This window comes from Loxodonta africana, chromosome 7 (genome assembly GCF_030014295.1).
Source record: "Loxodonta africana isolate mLoxAfr1 chromosome 7, mLoxAfr1.hap2, whole genome shotgun sequence".
Lineage (NCBI taxonomy): Eukaryota > Metazoa > Chordata > Mammalia > Proboscidea > Elephantidae > Loxodonta > Loxodonta africana.
Window position 1 is genome coordinate 41,190,301 of NC_087348.1, and position 9,715 is coordinate 41,200,015.

Here is a 9,715-nt window from a genome sequence, read left to right on the forward strand (position 1 = left end):
GATGGAAGGAATACACATAGTGACTACCAAAAAGAATTAGTCGATGCTCAATCATTTAAGGAGGTAGCATATGATCAAGAACCAATGGTACTGAAGGAAAAAGTCAAAGCTGCACTGAAGGGAATGGCAAAAAAAAAAAAAATGCTGTAGGAATTGATGGAATACCAAATGAGATGTTTTGACAAATGGATGAAGCACTGGAGGTGTTCACTAAATTGTGTCAAGAAATTTGGAAGACAACTATCTGCTCAATGAACTGGAAGAGATCCATGTATGTGATATTCCAAAGAAAGGTGAGCCAATGGAATGTGGAAGTTATGGAACAATATCATTAATATTACATGCAAGTAAAACTATGCTGAAAACGATTGAAAAATGGTTACACCAGTACATCAACAGGGAACGGACAGAAATTCAAGCTGGATTCAGAAGAGGACGTGAACTGAAGGATGACATTGCTGATGTCAGATGGATCATGGCTAAAACATCTTTCATACCAGAAAGATGTTTACCTGTGTTTTATCTACTATACAAAGGCATTTGAATGTGTGGATCATAGCAAATTACGAATAACATTGAAAATAATGAAAATTCTGGAACCCTTCATTGTGGTCATGTGGAACCTGTACATAGACCAAGAGGCAGTTGTTAGAACAGAACCCCACCCATCCATTGCCATCGAGTCGATTCTGACTCTTAGCAGCCCCACAGGGTTTCCAAGGCTGTAAATCTCTATGGAAGCCTACTGCTACATCTTTCTCTCGTGGAACCACTGGTGGTTTCAAACAGTTGATCTTTCAGTTAGCAGTTGCCCACTTTAACCACTGCCCCACCAGGGCTTCTTTAGAACAGAACAAGGGGATAGATACTGCATGGTTTAAAATCAGGAAAAGTTTGCATGTGGGTTGTATCCTTTCACCATATTTATTCAGTCTTATGCTGAGAAAACAATTTGAGAAGCTGGACTATATGAAGAAGAATACCACAAAATATTGGAGGATGATTCATTAACAACCTGTGGTATGCAGATGTCACAGCCTTGCTTGCTGAAAACAAAGACGACTTGAGGCACTTACTGATGAAGATCAGAAACTATAGCCTTCAGTATGGATTATACCTCAACATAAAGAAAACAAAATCCTCACAACTGGGTCAATAAGCAACATCACATTAAATGGAGAAAAGATTGAAGTTGTCAAGGATTTCTTTTTAATTAGATCCACAAACAACATCCATGGAAGTAGCAGTCAAGAAATCAAATGACATATTGCATTGGGCAAATTTGCTGTAAAAGACCTCTTTAAAGTGTTAAAAAGCAAAGATGTCACCTTGAGCACTACGGTGTGCCTGCCTCAAACCGTGGCCTTTTCAATCACCTCGCATGCATGGAAAAGCTGGACAATGAATAAGAAGGCTGAAGAAAAACTGATGCCTTTGAATTATGGTGTTGGCAAAGAATCTTGACTATACTGTGGACTGCCAGAAGAAGGAATAAATCTGTCTTGGAAGAAGTACAGCCAGAATGCTCCTTAGAAGCAAGGATGATGAGACTTTATCTCACGTACTTTGCACGTGTTATCAGGAGGGACCAGTTCCTGGAGAAGGACATCATGCTTTGTAAAGTAGAGGGTCAACAAGAGAGGAGGAGCCTCAATGAAATAGATTGACACAGTGGCTGGAACAATGGGCTCAAACATAGCAACAATTGTGAAGATTGCACAACACCAGTGTTTTGTTCTGTTGTACATAGAGTCGCTACGAGTCAGAAATGACTCGGTGGCACCTATCAGCAATAAGGTATCCATGTAAACTTCTTAGCCTAGTGCCTGGCATATAATTAGACATTATTATTTGATCTGCATACTAACCCTAAGCTATGTATACTACTTCCCTCCACAGATGAGGGAATTGGTGATCATGCAGTTTAGCTACTTGTCCAAGGCTAAAAAGTGGAAGAAGAGGGATGAAAAATTAAGTCTTTTGGGCCCAAGTATTTTGCTCACTCCATAGAACAGCCCTGTTTACACAGATTTATAGTGGGATCTGGTCATGTCAGGTGAGCTGGAAACTGCAGAGTGATTTTTGCTGCACACTCATTCCAGACTATTTTACTGAATTTAATGGAAAGAAGAATAGTCAATTTTTTGGTGATGAAACATTTAAAATCCAAAATTTCCCAACCATAGCATCATGACACCACAGCATACTTTTAGGTATAGCGAGGTATGTGTAAATAATTCATTACTGATAAGAGCCAGAATACCAAAGTTTGTGAAAATCATGTTGTTGTTAGTTGCCATTGCATGGGCTCTGACTCGTGGTGGCCCCATGTACAACAGAACAAGACATTGCCCTCTCTTGCACCGTCTTCACTATCATTGCATGCTTAAGGCCATTGTTGTATGTACTGTGTATTTTGATTATCTTCCAACCTAGAGAACTCATCTTCTGGCACTATATTAGACAATAACCAGTTGTGATCCATAGGGCTTTCATTTGCTAATTTTCGGAAGAAGAACACCAAGTCTTTCTTCCTATTCTGTCTAGAAACTCCACTGAAACCTGTCCACTGTGGGTGACCCTGCTGTATTTGAAGTACCGGTGGCATAGCTTCCAGCTTTATAGGAACACAAAAGCTACCATGCTGTTGTTTTAGGTGCCATCGAGTTGATTCTGACTCATAGTGACTGTACATAAAACAGAACAAAACACTGCCAGTCCTGTGCCATGCTCACAATTGTTGCTATGTTTGAGTCCATTATTGCAGCCACTATGTCAATCCATCTGGTTGAGGGTCTTCCTCTTTTTTGCTGACCATCTACTTTACCCCTCACGTGTTTGTCAATTTGTCGTACTGTGGGGGCTTGTGTGTTGCTGTGATGCTGGAAGCTATGCCACTGATATTCAGATACCAGCAGGGTCACCCATGGAGGATAGGTTTCAGCTGAGCTTCCAGACTAAGACAGACTAGGAAGAAGGAACCGGCAGTCTACTTCTGAAAAGCATTAGCCAGTAAAAACCTTATGAATAGCAGAGGAACATCGTCTGATATAGTGCTGGAAGATGAGCCCCCCAGGTTGGAAGGCACTCAAAAGATAACTGAGGAAGAGTTGCCTCCTCAAAGTAGAGTCGACCTTAATGACATGGATGGAGTAAAGCTTTTGGGACCTTCATTTGCTGATATGGCACGACTCAAAATGAGAAGAAACAGCTGCAAACATCTATTAATAATCGGAACCTGGAATGTACAAAGTATGAATCTAGGAAAACTAGAAATCGTCAAAAATGAAATGGAACACATAAACATCAATATCCTAGGCATTAGTGAGCTGAAATGGACTGGTATTGGCCATTTTGAATCAGACAATCATATAGTCTGCTATGCTGGGAATGACAACTCGAAGAGGAATGGTGTTGCATTCATCGTCAAAAAGAACATTTCAAGATCTATCCTGAAGTACAACGCTGTCAGTGATAGGATAATATCCATATGCCTACAAGGAAGACCAGTTAATACGACTATTATTCAAATTTATGCACCAACCACTAGGGCCAAAGATGAAGAAATAGAAGATTTTTATCAGCTGCTGAAGTCTGAAATTGATCGAACATGCAATCAGGATGCATTGATAATTACTGGCGATTGGAATGTGAAAGTTGGAAACAAAGAAGAAGAATCAGTAGTTGGAAAATATGGCCTTGGTGATAGAAACAATGCCGGAGATTGAATGGTAGAATTTTGCAAGACCAACAACTTCTTCATTGCAAATACCTTCTTTCACCAACATAAACGGCGACTATACACATGGACCTCACCAGATGGAACACACAGAAATCAGATTGACTACATTTGTGGAAAGAGACGATGGAAAAGTTCAATATCATCAGTCAGAACAAGGCCAGGGCCGACTGTGGAACAGACCATCGATTGCTCATATGCAAGTTCAAGCTGAAACTGAAGAAAATCAGAGCAAGTCCACGAGAGCCAAAATATGACCTTGGGTATATCCCACCTGAATTTAGAGACTATCTGAAGAATAGATTTGACACAATGAACACTAGTGACCAAAGACCAGACATGTTCTGGAATGACATCAAGGACATCATCCATGAAGAAAGCAAGAGGTCGCTGAAAAGACAGGAAAGAAAGAAAAGACCAAGATGGATGTCAGAGGAGACTCTGAAACTTGCTCTTGAGCATCGAGCAGCTAAAGCAAAAGGAAGAACTGATGAAGTAAAAGAACTGAACAGGAGATTTCAAAGGGCCTCTTGAAAAGACAAAGTAAAATATTATAAGGACATGTGCAAAGAGCTGGAGATGGAAAACCAAAAGGGAGGAACACGCTAGGCGTTTCTCAAGTGGGAAGAACTGAAGAAAAAAATCCAAGCCTCGAGTTGCAATAGTGAAGGATTCCATGGGGAAAATCTTAAACGATGCAGAAAGCATCAAAAGAAGATGGAAGGAATACACAGAGTCATTATACCAAAAAGAATTATTCGATGTCCAACCATTTCAAGAGGTGGCATATGATCAGGAACCGATGGTACTGAAGGAAGAAGTCCAAGCTGCTCTAAAGCCACTGGCGAAAAATAAGGGTCCAGGAATTGATGGAATATCAATTGAGATGTTTCAACAAATGGAGGCAGCACAGGAGGTGCTCACTCATCTATGCCAAGATATGTGGAAGACAGTTTCCTGGCCAACTGACTGGAAGAGATCCATATTTATGCCAATTCCCAAGAAAGGTGATCCAACTGAATGTAGAAATTATAGAACAATATCATTAGTATCATATGCAAGCAAAATTTTGCTGAAGATCATTCAAAAATGGCTGCAGCAGTATATCGACAGGGAACTGCCAGAAATTCAGGCCAGTTTCAGAAGAGGACGTGGAACCAGAGATATCATTGCTGATGTCAGATGGATCCTGGCTGAAAGCAGGGAATACCAGAAGGGTGTTTACCTGTGTTTTATTGACTGTGCAAAGGCATTCGACTGTGTGGATCATAACAAACTGTGGATAACGTTGCAAAGAATGGGAATTCCAGAACACTTAATTGTGCTCATGAGAAACCTTTACATAGATCAAGAGGCAGTTGTTCGGACAGAACAAGGGGATACTGATTGGTTAAAATCAGGAAAGGTGTGCGTCAGGGTTGTATTCTTTCACCATACCTATTTAATCTGTATGCTGAACAAATAATACGAGAAGCTGGACTTTATGAAGAAGAACGGGGCATCAAGATTGGAGGAAGACTCATTAACAACCTGCGTTATGCAGACGACACAACCTTGCTTGCTGAAAATGAAGAGGAATTGAAGCACTTACTAATGAAGATCAAAGACCACAGCCTTCAGTATGGATTACACCTCAACATAAAGAAAACGAAAATCCTCACAACTGGACCAATGACCAACATCATGATAAATGGAGAAAAGATTGAAGTTGTCAAGGATTTCATTTTATTTGGATCCACAATCAACATCCATGGAAGCAGCAGTCAAGAAATCAAAAGACGCATTGCATTGGGCAAATCTGCTGCAAAGGACCTCTTCAAAGTGTTGAAGAGCAAAGATGTCACCTTAAGGAGTAAGGTGCGCCTGACTCAAGCCATGGTATTTTCAATGACATCATATGCATGTGAAAGCTGGACAATGACTAAGGAAGACCGAAGAAGAGTTGACGCCTTTGAATTGTGGTGTTGGCAAAGAATATTAAATATACCAGGGACTGCCAAAAGAATGAACAAATCTGTCTGGAAAGAAGTGCAGCCAGAATGTTCCTTAGAGGCAAGGATGTCGAGTCTGAGTCTTACATACTTTGGACATGTTGTCAGGAGGGATCAGTCCCTGGAGAAGGACATCATGCTTGGCAGAGTACAGGGAGGGTGGAAAAGAGGAAGTCTCTCAACGAGGTGGATTGACACAGTGGCTGCAACAATGAGCTCAAGCATAACAACGATTGTAAGGATGGCGCAGGACCAGGCAGTGTTTCGCTCTGTTGTGCACAGGGTCGCTATGAGTTGGAACCGACTCAACGGCACCTAATAACAACAACAACTACTTTACCAAGCATAATGTCCTTCTCCAGGGACTAGTCCCTCCTGATAACGTGTCCAAAGTATGTGTGATGGTTAAAATTGCGTGTCAACTTGGCTGAGCTATGATTCTCAGTGTTTTGGCAGTTGTATAATGTTGTGACCACTTCCCTGTTGAAATTTTTACGCCTATGATGGAATCTACTGAGTGGTACCGGCAGGAACGGGGCCTGTGGCAGCTCACCGCACCCTCAGCTGTCTACTTCCTTCCTGCTCGCCTTGCCAAGGCTTTCGGTGGTTCCAGATCCTGCAGCTGTCTCTCGTTCCTCTGACCTCTTATTCTTGGGACTTGAGCTAGAAGCTTACCTGCCAGTCTTGGGATTCGTTGCTCTTCATAGCCTGTGAGCAAGAGTCCTGCTCTCAGACCTGTCGATCTTGGGTTCATCACCCCCTGCAGTACGCGAATCAGGAGAAACCTCTATCCTGATCCACGGACTTGGGACATTCCAGCCTCTACGATCACATGAGCTGTATCCTTGATATAAATCTCTCTCTATATATACATATTTATGCGATTTACTGGTTTTGCTTCTCTAGAGAACTCAGCGTAAGGCAGTATGTGAGACGAAGTCTCGCCATCCTTGCTTCTAATGAGCATTCTGGCTGTACTTCTTCCAAGACAGATTTGTTCGCTCTTCTGGCAGTCCATAGTATATTTGATATGCTTCACGAACACCATAATTCAAAGCTACCATGGTATGACAAAATATCAGACAGGCATTGGGTGAACATCACACATTGTTTTAAATGAAGCAAGACTCAAGATTATCCCCATGAAAACTTCAGTCTCTCTCATTTGCATTCGGATACATTTTCTTGAGTGGTTTCAAAAGAGGTGGTGGTGGAACTAAGTTGGGAAAGTGCAAATAAGTGAGTGCCACACAGACAAACATCATCTCTGATGGAGAAAAAAAAAAAATTTTAAAAAAGCATCACTGCTCTAAATGATGGAGAGTACAGTCTACCTCTCAGCACCTCTGCTCCCACCCAAGAAATACTTTTTGGTACTTTGCTCTTTGGGATTAGTGCCCTCCTCTCTTTTTGATCTTTGCTGGGTTAATGTGAACCCTCAGAAAAGCCATGGCCTGGGGCTGCTTTCTCTGATCAAGCTGCTGCTGTAGCCTACAGAACAATGTCCCTGTCAAAGCTCAGCAAGACGCGCACTCCCCCAGGACTCACAAGCTTGGCATCCCTCAGCTCCCTGCAAGTCTGACCTAAAATGGCAAAAGCCTCTGGGAGAACAGACGGTGGCTGGGGACCGGGGGAGAAGGGGAGGAAAACAGAGTGTTATGCAATATGCACCAACTCAACTCCTGGAAAACCTGCTCACAGGTTCCCAGAAGGAGATTGAAGTGACAAGGAGGAGGCTGCTGTGACATGAATCCAGGAGGTACCTTGATGGTGACTGACAGCTTGTTACGCAGAGGCCTAATTGAACCCGATGGCCTCATAAATGAAAGCCAAGTGCTACAAGCCAAAAGAAAAGGAAGTGGCTGTTGGATTTACTGTCTTCATTTCCCCAAGAGTGGCCAACAAATTGCCATTTTAACAGGGGCACCTCCTGCCAAGGGGTTTTCTGGGTTTTGCTGTTCTGATAATTAATTCCTGACCCTAGAGCCTCTGGAATCTACTACCCAAGGTTCCCACTAAGAAGCAAATTATGTTAAATAAGGCAATAAGGCTTGGGGCATTGACTGCAGCTGCTTGAAGGAGTTGTGCACAAAGAATAACTCAAATCAGCAAGACTTTCTGGCTTTCTGAACCAGAGCCTTCCTGCAGAGGGAGCTCTCAGAAATTCCAAAAAAACCAAACCCATTGCTGTTGAGCGGATTCACAGTGACCCTAAAGGGCAGAGTAGAACTGCCCCATAGGGTTTCCAAGGTGCATCTGGTGGATTTGAACTGCTGACTTCTTGGTTAGCAGCCAAACTCTTAACTGCTATGCCACCAGGGTTTGAGGTCAGCAGTAACAGTAAAATAGCAGTAAATAACAATAATGATAAGGATAATGGTAACAATGGTAACAATAGCTACCCAGCATTTCTTAAATAATTGCTGGAATTGTGTCAGGTGCTTTACATAAACCATTTTTACTGGACCCTGGTAATTATCCTCATCTCAGAGATGAAGAAACTCAGATACAGCTAAGATATCCCAGGATATTTACCCAAGGATAGTGAATAGCGGGGTGGGGACTTGAACCCATAACTGTTTGAATTCCAAAATTCTTTCTTCAGTAAACTGATAACATTTATAAAGTACTTGCTTGTGGCTGAGGATTCTGAAAAGATATATTGTTACAAGGGCATCAGGGACTCAAGTGATAGATCATCTCCATGTTATTAATTATAATATTATACTTATAGTTATTACAGCTACATTATGTATAATATTAATAAATATTATAATTAGGTGAGGATGTGGGTGATGATGACGACAATGACAATAGTATAATATTTTGGGATATCAACTCCTATTCTGTTTTTTTCTCTTCCTGAACTTCCCTCCTTCTTTTAACTGCACTCGAGCCCAGAGTAGCTCTTGTACTTTTTCCTCAGTCAAGAAAGGCTGCAGTACTTTTGATTTTAAAAGCCAAGCACTAGAAAGGGGAGAGGGTTCAGGATACAGACAAAATGCCTTAGACAGAAATGGGGAGAAAGAAATTACCCCCTGAGTTGAGGAACTGAGAGGAGGAACAGAGGGTCAGTGCTTCAGGATGGTGTTGTGGGTGGAGGTGAGATTCCAGAGAAGAAATGGCTACTTGGTGCACTTGTTTTTGTTAGGTGCTGTCAAGTCAATTCCCACTCATAGCAATTCCATGTGACATTGTAGAATTACACCCGTGGAGCTGCTGAGTGGGTTGGAACTTCCAATCTTTCTGTTAGCAGCCTAGTGCTTTAACCATTTGTACCATCAGGGCTCCTCAGGAAAAGAGGCAACCTTGGAAAGAATTCCATGCACTCAAGGCTGACATGAAGCTGAGGCGTGTAAATGAAAGGAATCATGTAAATGGAAGCGTGCATGACTCAGTGACAAATGAGTAGTCAGTAACCTTGGACTAGATAGAGGACCACCTCTGAGCCACTTCAACTGCTTGTCAGCAATTAAGGTATTGGAACCATGTGCTAGGTACTTTAAAAACATTTCCTCATTTGTTTCTCACAAGTCTCTAGAATGTTCTTGTTGCTGGGAGCCAACAGGTCAATTCCAACCCATAATGACCCCACGTGGCAGAGTAGAACTGCCCAGAGGGTTCTTTCGGCTATAATCTTTATGGAAGCAGATCACCAGGCCTTTCTGACCCAGAGTGTCTTTCTCACCCAGAGTGAACTGTCAGCCTTTCAGTTTGCAGCCAAGCACTTAAATATTGCACCACTAGGGCTGCTCAGTCTAAAGAATAGATGCTTCTATTAACCTCATTTTACAAAGCAGGACTTGAAGGCTTAATAATTCTTTCAGTGCATGACAATACCATCTTCACTGAACTATAATGGTTGTCCTGACTGTATCTTCTGAGGGATATGTGGAGCTGTTTAACATGTGGACCTGAATAGTATTAAGTTAGATAGAGGTGGTGTCCTGAAAAAAAAGCAAAATGGAATGCAAGAGGGGCTGAG